This window comes from Rhinatrema bivittatum, chromosome 6, assembly GCF_901001135.1.
Source record: "Rhinatrema bivittatum chromosome 6, aRhiBiv1.1, whole genome shotgun sequence".
Taxonomy (NCBI): Eukaryota; Metazoa; Chordata; class Amphibia; order Gymnophiona; family Rhinatrematidae; genus Rhinatrema; species Rhinatrema bivittatum.
The window spans coordinates 107,219,390-107,231,456 of record NC_042620.1 but is presented as its reverse complement, the minus strand read 5'-3'; positions in this window follow the sequence as shown (position 1 = coordinate 107,231,456).

Genomic DNA, 12,067 nt, shown 5'->3' with positions numbered 1-12,067 from the left:
CATTTTTGACTAAGTTGGGTCAGATTTCAAATTTGAAGGCCTGCATAAAGCTTCCAAGGGTGGAACTGTCACAGCAACCATTCATTGTTCTAGAAGAGAGGTGAACAAACATTTTGAGCCACAGTCCCCCTTCCATTCATGCAATTGGTTGGGGCCACACAAGATGAATTACTATATATATGAATACATGAGTGGGTGGGTGTATTATATATACATACATACATATACACATCCACACATATATACATGAAGGATATTCATCAGGCAGCCACACTGCTAACCAGTGGCTCAAAGCTCCCATTTTGTTTCTCTTCAAGTTGTTGAAAAGAGTAAGCTTAAACATACACACACGGTCACAGAGCCAGATTCCCCATACCTAGTCAGGCACAGAGAGAAAGTGATACCTCATACCCATACAGCCACAGACACCCCACACCCAGACCAACAGAGAGCAAAAGAGAAACCCAGGCAGACACAGAGGCCCCCACACAGACAGACACAATTACCCATACTCAAACACAGAGAGACAGACACCATCACACCCAGATACCCCACAGGGAGACAGAAATTCAATACCCAGAGAGGCACAGAAATACCGACATACCACAGACAGAAAAACATAGACCACCCCTAGAAAGAAGACAAACACCCAGACATATCACAGACAAAAACACACCAAACCCAAACATAGAGATACAGGCAGACAGACCACATACACACAGACCAAAGCACACCAAATAGAGACACACATACACTCCACTCACATCAGACACATAAGTCATACACCACAATTGGAAAATTTATCCAAAAACATAGGTGCCAGCCAACATTTTTTAGGAACTGAGAAAAACTCTATCTGACCCTGTCCAACTTTTTTTTTTTTTTTTGCTTTTGTTACTGTTTTTCACTAATTTTTCTTATTTTTCTCTCTATTTTTGTTAGTTTGCTCATCTTTTTTATTTTCATATTCTTTGATATGTTTATTTAACTTTTGTGCACTTTTTGCCTTTAATTTCCCTTCCCCACCTCATCACTTTCAGCCCTCCACTTCTTCATTTTTTCTGGCCTCTTTGCCTATTCCCTTCCCTAATCTTACTAGTCGACCCCCCCCCCCCCCTTCCCCAGCGGGTAACATCTGTGATCTCTCTCCCTGGATAGAGACCTGAAAGAAACATAAACTCCTCCCAGGCTGAGGCCTGAGGGTGGCAACTCTTCCTGAGTTGTGGATCTCACAGTGGCTGCTCCCATATTCAGTTCTGCCACAGAGTAAGCAGCTCCTCACCTGGACCCACCACAGCAGAGCAGCTCCTCTCCCTATCCCACCAAAAAAGCCACATTACTAAGCCATGGCATGTTTAAAATGATGATTCAAAAAAGGAAATGATCCTGTCATTTATTTCAAAGTAATAACAAGCATAGCTATGAAAGTACTTCTTATGATTGTAGGACTGCCACAATGTCAGCTAATACACAATGGGCCAAATTTTAAGGCCTATGCGCAGGCATGCACATGTTATAATATCTGGGGTCGATGTGCGCAAAGGGGTGCACACTTGTGCACCTTGCACGCACCAAGCCCTAGGGGAGCCCCGATGGCTTTCCCCATTCCCTCCAAGGCCGCTCCAAAATCGGAGCGGCCTCGGAGGGAACTTTCTTTCCGCCTTCCCCCACCTTCCCCTCCCTTCCCCGTCCCCAGCCCTATCTAACCCTCCCCCCCTTACCTTTGTTAAATAAGTTGTAGGTTGTGCGCGCCAGCCAAGTGTCGGCGTGTAATCCCCCAGCAGGGCCACTGTGCCAGAGGCCTCGGTCCCGCCCCCTCCCCTTTTTTCAAGCCCCAGGACATAAGCGCATCCCGGGGCTTGCGCGCATCACCGGGCCTATGCAAAATAGGCTCTGCACGCGCAGGAGCGGGTTTTCGGGGTTACGCACGTAACCCTTTGAAAATCCGCCCCAATATGTATGCTGGATATTAACTAGGTCCACTTTTATATATTTTTTTAGTATTTTTCAATAAATGCAAATAAAGTTAAACGCTGTCCAAATTGTTTAGAACATATTAAAGAGCCGCCCCAACTCGGAGCGTTAAGAGTGAGCAGAGAAATCGTTAGTATAAATAAATAGCGATACTTAGCTTCATGTATTGAACTTAGAGGCAACCCCAACAATCCAGCTGAATTGGATTCCACCAAGTCCTATTGATTCACATATTGTCACAGCACTGAGACTCAACAGCATAGCCATTTTTTTTCTTCCTTGATTGGGTAGCCAATGTGACCCCTTCAGGACTGTTCAAGCATCCCAGTTTGCTCACCTCTGTTCTAGACCATAAATCTGATGTGAACTGATGCGTGGTGTTCACTGATGCGTAAATACCTGATCAATATATCTCGGCGACAGAAACTTTTATTGTAAATACAATCACCACAATGGTGTACGTTAGTCAAAGAATTTGCAGTGTACAGTGTTGAAAAAATGTGTGCCCGATCTACACATTTTATACTCAGATATTAGTGCCTGGAAAAGGGTACAAAAAAGCAGAATATCCTGCTTTTCTGTACATCCTCTGACTTAATATCGTGGTGATGTTAAGTCAGAGGAACCAAAAGATTAAAAAAATAATTAAAAAAAAAAGTGTTGGGGTCACGTGGGGTGATGTGCTGAGGAGGACGCGTTTCCCTTCAGCTCTGAGCTCCCCGCTCGCACAACACCGGCTAAACTCTGAAAAACGGCACATTACGGACTTTTTTTTTACTTTTCCCGATAGATAGCACATGTCTATTGTCAAATATATGAAAAAAACGCCGCAACCCATGGCTTCATGGAGCGCTCGCAAAGAGAAGGAAAAAGACAGCGGGAAGGCTGGCGAGAACAAGATGGCAGCAGTGGTGGCGGATACAGAGGCAGAGACCAATGTACCAGGCGCGATTACCGCTGACACGTTAAGAGATATTGTCGCCTCTACATTAGATGAAAAATTAGCTGGCGTCCATGAGAAGCTCAAAGGAGTGAGCGAGGCCTTACTAGACCTGGGCCCACGGCTGGACCATGTGGAAAATCGGGTGCTGGCCGTCGAGATGGACATGGAAACAACAATGAAGAAGCTTCAGACGTAAGAGACTGCACTCAGGGAATGCCAGGAGAAAATAGACGACCTTGAAAATAGGTCTAGAAGATCAAACTTATGTTTTTTAGGCATCCCTGAGAAGGTAAATGATGGCGGGCTGGGGGAGTTTCTTGAGTCGTGGTTACCAGACGCAGTGGGAGTGCCCAAGCTCAAAGGGCTTCTCACGGTGGAAAGGGCCCACAGGGTAGGCCCGAGAAAGATGGCAGACCCGCGACCACATATTGCGATTGCAAAATTTATGAATTATGCACAAAAACAAAAGATCTGGACGGCTTCACGACAGAAAAAAAGATCTCACCTGTAATAATCATAAGATACGAATCACACAGGATTATTCTGCCCGCGTGTCTCAGCTCCGGAGGCAGTTTTCCACAATCTATTCTCATCTTGTAGAAACAAATACTAAATTCGCCCTCCAATACCCCGCCATCTTAAAAGTTTGGAAAGATGGGAAAATGCACACTTTTTCTTCACCTGGGGCAGCCACAGACTTTCTGAAACCCATGACTTCTTAGCTAAAAGAAGATAAGCTTGGGCCGAAAGGTATGCTGTTTTTTGGTGTTAAGACTGTAATTATAGACTTATGGAATGATCTGCTGGCCTAGCCGGAGTGGGCTCAGCACGACTGAACGGACGGATATGGGCTTATTGAGAGACGGAAAGACTTTGTTTCCTGCTGCTCAGGACTCATTAACTTCAGGGGCGGCTACCCGAGGAGCATGTACAACTGCCCGTTAAAATCTGTACACGTCGTGGATATACAAATTAAAACCATGTGACTACAGCACCCAAAAATGCTCTGTTGGGACCCAAAAGGCTGGCGCCTAAGAGATTCTCTATCAGCGGCGGGGAGCCGGATCATCCTGACACTGACCCCTACTCTCCCTTCTCTGAGGCGGGGGAGAATATTGTTTAATATGCTCTTTTGGGGGGATAGGATGTGGGGAGGGGGGAGGGTGCGGGAGGGAGTTCTCAGGGGAATATTTAGGAACAGGGTCAGAAGCGTGTTTTGGGATAGGGAGAATAGATTGTTCAAAGCTAGGCTACGGGGAGGTGAGATGGGATGCTGGATCCTTGGGGGAGGAGGGGGGCTGGGCTCCTCCCCCAGGAGATTTGACAGTCTAAACGGCGGGTTCCATATACAAGCGAGGGGCATCACATGAGTAAATTGGTATCGTGGAATGTCCATGGTCTGGGCACACCAATCAAACGTAAAAAAATCCTAAATAATTTTAAGAAACTAGGTACCGAAATTGCTTGCTTACAGGAGACGCACTTGAGTGTGGGGGAAAGTCGTAAGTTGAAACGGGACTGGGTTGGCGAATGTGTTTTTGCTCCAGCGCAGGGCCGCAAGGCGGGTGTGGCAATTCTGATTCACAAAACTGCAGATTTTACATTAAAGCAGTCAGTAGCGGACCCAGAGGGCAGATATGTTCTAGCTATAGGCCGCTGGAACAGTTTAGATGTTACGATTTGTAACATATATGCGCCAAACGTTAATGCTACGGCATTTTATAAGAATTTGCTAGGCATTATTCTTACTCATACCGAGGGATCACTGCTAGTGGCAGGCGATTTTAATTGCCTACATAATGTAGGCTTGGATAGATCTCAGACGGGTCCACCAGCACGTACCACTGCTTCTAACGGCATGGAATTTTTGTGCCATAATCTAGATCTTATTGATGTGTGGAGGACACTACACCCTACGGAAAGAGTCTACACCTTCTTTTCACATCCACATGGGTCAATGTCCAGAATTGATTACATTCTTCTAGCTAGAACTCTGTTTCCTAATGCTCAAACTGCATCAATTGAAACACCTGTTATCTCAGATCACTCACTGGTTACAGTGAAGCTAAAGCTGGATGGGAGCAGAAGGGGAAACGCATCTTGGAAATTCCCAGCTAGACTTGCCTCGGACCCAGACTTTCAGTCTTTCTTAAAAGAAAAATGGAGAAGCTTTCAGGAATTCAACCACCAACACAGGGACACTCCACACTTATTCTGGGAAACCGGCAAGGTAGTTCTTCGTGGTGATATAATAGCCTACCTTAGCGCCAGAATGAAAAGAACTAATGCAAAAATCCTGACAGTGGAAGCCCAGCTGACAACGGCTAGGACTCAGTGGCTCTCGGATCCGACTGAGGAAAATAAAAAAAGTTACTGCCGTATCCTGGAACAACTAAACACTCTCTTACATGCCAGGTCCTTTAAGGAGTTACAGGCTGCCAACCATAACTTCTTTAAATTTGGCAATAAGATTGGCCGACCTCTGGCAAATTTGGTGCGAGGTGCTAGGTGACGGACATTCATTCACAAAATGAAGACCAAGGACGGGCAGATAATGACTACGAATGAAGACATGGGTAACGTGTTTCGTGGCTTTTACGAAACCCTTTATTCGGACGACTTACCCTCGCCTACAACCCAAGAACAAGACTTCTTTTCCGATCTCGTTCTCCCATCCTTGTCAGACGCTCAACGGGATTTCCTCAATCAGTCTATTCAAACATATGAAGTGCTTCGAGTCATCAAGGGAGTAGCTAAAGGCAAAGCGCCGGGTCCGGATGGCTACTCGTATGATTTTTTTTAAATCTTGCAAGATCTCATCACTGTTCCCCTAACCGAATACTACCAGGCAGGAGTTGAGAGCCAAAAATTCCCAGTCGGGTTTAACAGTGCGATAATCACCGTACTCCCGAAGGAGGGAAAGGACCCTTGCTTCCCGGCGTCTTACAGACCAATATCACTCCTTAACAGGGATCTCAAGATTTTGGCTAAAGTCCTTGCGGACCGACTGAACGGTCTATTACCCTTGCTTATCTTCGAACACCAAGTAGGCTTTGTCCAGGGTAGAAGGGCTACAAGTCATGTGCTGAAACTACTATCCGCTATGAAATTTTCACAACAAGCAGCCACCCCATCGTTGGCCGTCGGATTTGACTCCGAGAAAGCATTCGACAGAGTGTCCTGGCAATATCTTTTCTCGGTTCTCAACCGCTATGGCTTTCAAGGGGCCTTTCTCAATTACATTGCCTTGTTGTATGATCACCCAACATCCAGGATCCTCATAAATGGCCAACAGTCTGAGAAATTCTATCTACAAAGAGGAGTGAGGCAAGGCTGCCCGCTGTCCCCCTTGTTATATATCCTTTCCATCGATCCGCTACTGCGCAAAGTCAATGACCACCCCAACATTTGTGGCTTCCAGAGAGGAAAGATGGCTTTTAAGATAGCGGCTTTTGCGGATGATGTTTTAGTTTTCCTCACACAGCCGCAATTATCTTTACCAATTCTTTTGGACATTCAATCTACCTTTGGAGTATTTTCCGGCTTAAAAATTAACAGGGACAAATCTGAAGCTTTAGACATCTGCGACACAGAGCGGACTACTTGGAATGACTCATTCCCTTTAAAAATGGGCAACAGGCCATTTGAAATACTTAGGCATTTTTATCCCCTCGGACCTAGACACTATATACCGAATCAATGTCCAACCAAAGTTAAAACAAATGACAGACATGCTAGCAAGGTGGGCTCCTCTGCCCTTATCCCTAAGGGGACGGGTCCATTTATACCAAATGGTACTCTTGCCAAAATGGATGTATACACTTCAAATGCTCCCTGTGTGGCTTAAAAGGCGGGACCGTCAAGTGATAAATACTACACTATCAAACTTCCTGTGGGGTGGGAAAAAAGCCAGAATATCTTTATGTACTTTGCAACTACCAGAGAAGAGGGGTGGACTAGGCTGTCCTAACATCTTCTCGTATAATGTGGCATGTAACCTACGCTTTCTCAAGGACTGGATATTTGAGACGACAGCTTTCACTCCCTGCCCCTATCTCAAGGAATGGTATGGGGTATCATCTTTAAATGGTCTGTTGCATGCGCAGTCCGAAGACTTGCCTAGGAAACTCGATCACACCTTTTTTTGCAGTCTTGCCGGAGCACGTGGAAGTACCTATGTAAAAAATCGGGATTCAAGTACACGACCACTCCCCTGCTAAGTATTGCTCATAACACCCAGTTTTCCCCAGGCCAGGGGATCACGGTATTTTCTAAGTGGCGGGACAAAGGGTTGGCCTACCTTTTTCAGATTGCACATAGGGACACAGGCATCGTACACAGCTTTCAAGATCTCCAGGTCCTGAACAAACTCCAGAATTCAGATTTCTTTGCATTCCTGCAACTGCGGCATTTCGTTGAGTCCCTTAGTAGAGAATCTCCACATTGGCTTCAAAATCAAAAGCTCACCAATCTCTTGACCATCACTTCTAAGAAAGGTCCAACTATCTCCAGATTTTACAAAGAACTAGTAGAAAACTCTGATGTCGATGCTCTCGCTACACTTTACCAGAACTGGAAAACTTGGCCGGCGTTTCAACTTTCTATCCAGGAATTCAGATCTACTTTTGAAACTATACTTAACATTACAACTAATGAACTTCTACGAGAGACTCAATATAAGTTTCTATGGAGAGGGTATATATCTCCAGCTCTGGCATTTAAGTATAAATTGTGTGCCTCCCCTATGTGCTTGAAATGTGGGGTCAATCCCGGGTCTATTACACATTGTTTTTGGGACTGTCCCGAGGTTACAAAATTTTGGAAGGAGCTGATACAATTCTGTGATAAACTTTGGGGCCGTGCCATACCTCACAATCCTAACATATGGCTATTTGGCGCAGCCCCAGCAGACTTCATTGTAGAGGAAGAACAGCTAACGTTTATGTTATAAGCAGCTCTGGTGGGAAAGAAGGTAATCTTAACAGAATGGATGTCAGAACGTACGCCTCACATAGATCATTGGTTCGTGAAAATGTTAAATTTAGGCACCCATGAATTTCAAATTGCAGAAAATTCATCGGTTAGATGCAGAGAGTCAATGCATAGGATCTGGGACCCCTTTTTCTCTTATCTAAGACCTACAACGGAGGAGAGATAGCTCCCTTCAGCACTACCAAGTGCATCAATGTCTACACAATGACTATTCTGGACGGTCACTCTAATTCCTTTCACGTTACGGCGCTAGACCCTGGGGAGGGGGGAGTGGGAGGGGAGAGGGGAAGAATTAGGGTTTGGGGACTAGCCTCGGATTCATTGTTAGGATGTTATGTAGGAGTATAAATCGATGGAAATACCAGGGCTATAATACAAAAATATCCTTGTGAAATTACCACTGGGAGTGTTAACTACTTAACCTTCTTCTCCTTAGTTGAAATCAGCAGCTACTCTTTTTGCATTATTATTGTTACTATCTGTTGAGATACAGAGTGTATGCTAGTCTGATTCACCATGTTATATCACTGTTTTTCTGATTGGTTGTTATGATGTATTACTATTTCACAATAAAAAATATTTAAAAAAAAAAAAGTGTTGGCGGGGTCAGATTAGGAAAACGGACACTCCATTTTATGAGCATCTGTTTTCCTAACCCATGACTGTTACTAGATTAGGAAAACAGACGCTGGTAAAATTGAGCTTCTGTTTTCCAAACCCGCTGACAGCCACCTCCTGAGCTTCTGCTGCTAAGGAGGTGTTAGTGGTGCACTATTGCCCCAGCGCCTCCTTTTCAGCGCGACTCCTCATTTAAATACTGTATTGTGCACCCTGGAGAGCTGGCTGGGCGCGCGTTAGGAAAGCGGACACTCAGCACTGAGTGCCTGTTTTCCCGCACACTTTACAGTATCAGCCTGAAAGGTAACTACTGAGGAAATAGCAAATAAAGCTCATATACTGGATCCTACTAGTATTTTGTTCTGGGCTACATGCTGGTAGCCCAGAACAAAATACTGTAATGTTTGCTGTCAAACCACAGCACAGTCGCCCCAGAATTGACTCTATTAATATGATTCTACATTTGGTCTCATTCTTCCACACAAATCCCATCCCAAGCTACAGATCAGTTAGAAAACAGCACCACGTGCTCATCATTCAGTTCTCTGTTTCATCCCACCAAAAATGGGAATGTGAAGATGTACACATGCCAAGATAGGAACTAAAACTTAACCGATTATTACAGAAAAAGAACTATCAGCTGTGTTTTAATCATTCAAAATTGTGGGGGTGGAGACTTTATTTTCTTTTTGATAAAATACAGCTTTAGAAAACTGTGTGAACTTGATGAAGAAAATCTGCAATATAAACCGACAGCAGAGAGGAAAACCTGGGGAAAGGCAGAATGACGCATGGAAAGAGACATGAAAATATTTAAAGAAAGGAGAAGAATAAAGAGTATCAGTGAAATGAAAAAAGATATTTGTACTCTCTGAAATCTATATTTGTGTTTTATCGCAGCTGTCCCTTCCTTTCTGAACATATTAAAAGAAACCTTATCTACTCGCTCATCAGCTCCCGCTTAAACTACTGCAACCTGCCCCTCACAAGTCTCCCAGCGAGGTATCTCTCTTCACCTCAATCTATCCAAAATTCAGCTGTGCAACTTATCTGCCACCAAAGTTGCTACACCCATATAACCCCTTCTCTTATATTGGAGCGGCCTCGGAGGGAACTTTTTTTCGGCCATCCCCCCACCTTCCCCTCCCTTCCCCTATCTAACCCACACCCCAGCCCTAACTTAATCGTCCCCCCTACCTTTATTTCAAAAGTTACGCCTGCTCAAGGCAATCTGCTGCCTGAGGTGAGGGTTGTGAAGGCACCTCCCTCCCTCCAATGTGTGGCACAAGTCAGATCAGTGAAAGGGGAGGGGTCCACCTTAGAGTTTTGCATTTTTGGGGATTTGAAATGATGAGGAAGGGGGAGGTAGGGTCAGGATTTCTAGAGGAGGGGCAAAGAGAGTGTCAGTGCTAATATTTCTAGGAAGCTGGTAATCTTGTCACACTCCCAGGAACCCCACCACCTGCATCCCATCCTTCCCCAGCATTTACAACCTGGTGAAGTAGGAAATGGGTGAATGGTGTAGGACTGTGTGTGTCATACTCCCTCAGGGTTGGTGCAAGACTATTAGGTTTCCTAGACAAACCTTTGTTCCCCCGCTCATTCCCACATACAATTACACACATTAATAATAGTTTACAGGAAAAAGAACATTCAATGTACAGTCTTATGAGGTAAAAACATCACTTACAACATGTATATATTTATATTTACTTCTGTGGTGCCAACAACAAAACTCTGCAAAAGAGACACTTGGAACCCATATGGTATTAGGCCTATTTTAATAAGAAAACCATGCGTAAATTGAAATACAATTACAATATAGTAAACCTCACATATTAAAACAGCACTAACTGACGACACTTACAGTGACAACTATACCTAGAAAAGACAACACTACAAATATTACAACAGGCCCTAAAACACCAATACACTTACACTTAGGAAAACAGAACAAGCCAAGCTGTTATAGATCCCTACACAGAAACTACATGCCAACAGAATACCTTACTTCAATCACACATGCAGAACACAGACAGACCCTCACTACATACAGAATAAAGAGATAATAAAGTATAAACAGAAACATTCAGACAAAAACTGAACTGGAAACCGCAAGAAGCCAGCCTCTGTATGCAGTGCAACAATGGAAAAACAGAAACATTGGGGACCCACAGTGAGAGGGAAGTTAGAGCGGATGTTGGATGTGCTCTTCCCCTCCTGTCTCCTACCAGCGCTGAACTGAGACATCATCTGAGGGCTGCAGCCTATTTAAACAACAGGGCTGCAGCAATTACTGGGACCCATAGTGAGAGGGAAGAGAGAGCGGGTGTTGGATGTGCCTTTCCCCCCACCTCCTACAGGCGCTGAACTGAGACATCATTTGAGGGCTGCAGCGCACAGCCACCGGCATGCTGCCAAAGCCGCACGCCAAAGGGGCATGTCCCTGGGGAAATTTTACCTCACCGTTCCTCCTACCTTTCTATATGGGGAAAAAGAGGAAAGGCAAGATGTATATCACACCCACTGCTAGTGGTCCCATAGACTGTCATGTACAATCCAATGCTGGCATCTACCCTAACAGGGGTGAATGAGGGAGCTTCGTTTTTCAGGAGCCTCTTTAAGCCCTGGGGTGAGTCTACCTCCTCCACAGCCTCTGATGGTAGAAGGGGCAATAATCACTCTGGGGGAGAACTTGCTCCTTGTGTTTCAAAAGCAGCAAGTAATTTGGACTCTGCTGGATTAGTTGTGCCTTCTGTTTTTATTTTTCAAAATCAGCTGGAGAGTGAGATTCCTCCAGCTGTAGTATCTTCAACTTCAAGCGTGAGTGGCCCTTTTTCTTTTTCCTCTTGTGATAAGGCAGGAGTCCCATTGCTGGCTGTTTTACTTCCTAATGATATACCCGAGCTGGGTGAAGAACCACGAGACATTGCTTTGATTGATATCTGGAGACTGGCTAATTCAGTAGAGAAAGTTATGTCATCCATGGTGTCTCAGCTCAATAGAATAACAGAAGATACTAAATGTAAATTAAATTGCAAGAGCATGAAGAAAGATTGCACTCAGTTGATAATTCAGTTGCTACTATGGGTTCTCAAATATTCTCCTTACAAGCCACGGGGGGGGGGGGGGGCGCTCAAATTAAAGATAACTTGTACTGCATAATCAATTAGAGTCCTCTTGGAAAATCAGATGGGGGGGGGGGGGGGGATAATCTCTGGCTCTTGAATTTCCCAGTTTCTAAATTGCTATCAGTTTATGAATTATTAAAAAAAAAAAATAATCTAATTGAAATACTGCTTTTTCCTCAAGATAAAATACCTATTTTGTCAAAAAATGTCTATGCATCTAAATACAGGATAATTAGCCCCCCTTTGGAAGGAGGACTAGATACTCTGGTGATGGAGAGTCCTCCATTATCAGGTTTTTTTGAGTCATCTATAGATACTATTCCGCTTGGAGCAACACTATTAGTTTCTTTTTGTTCCCAGCAAGACAGGGATGCAATTTTTCAAAAGACCTGCAAAAATAAGAATATTT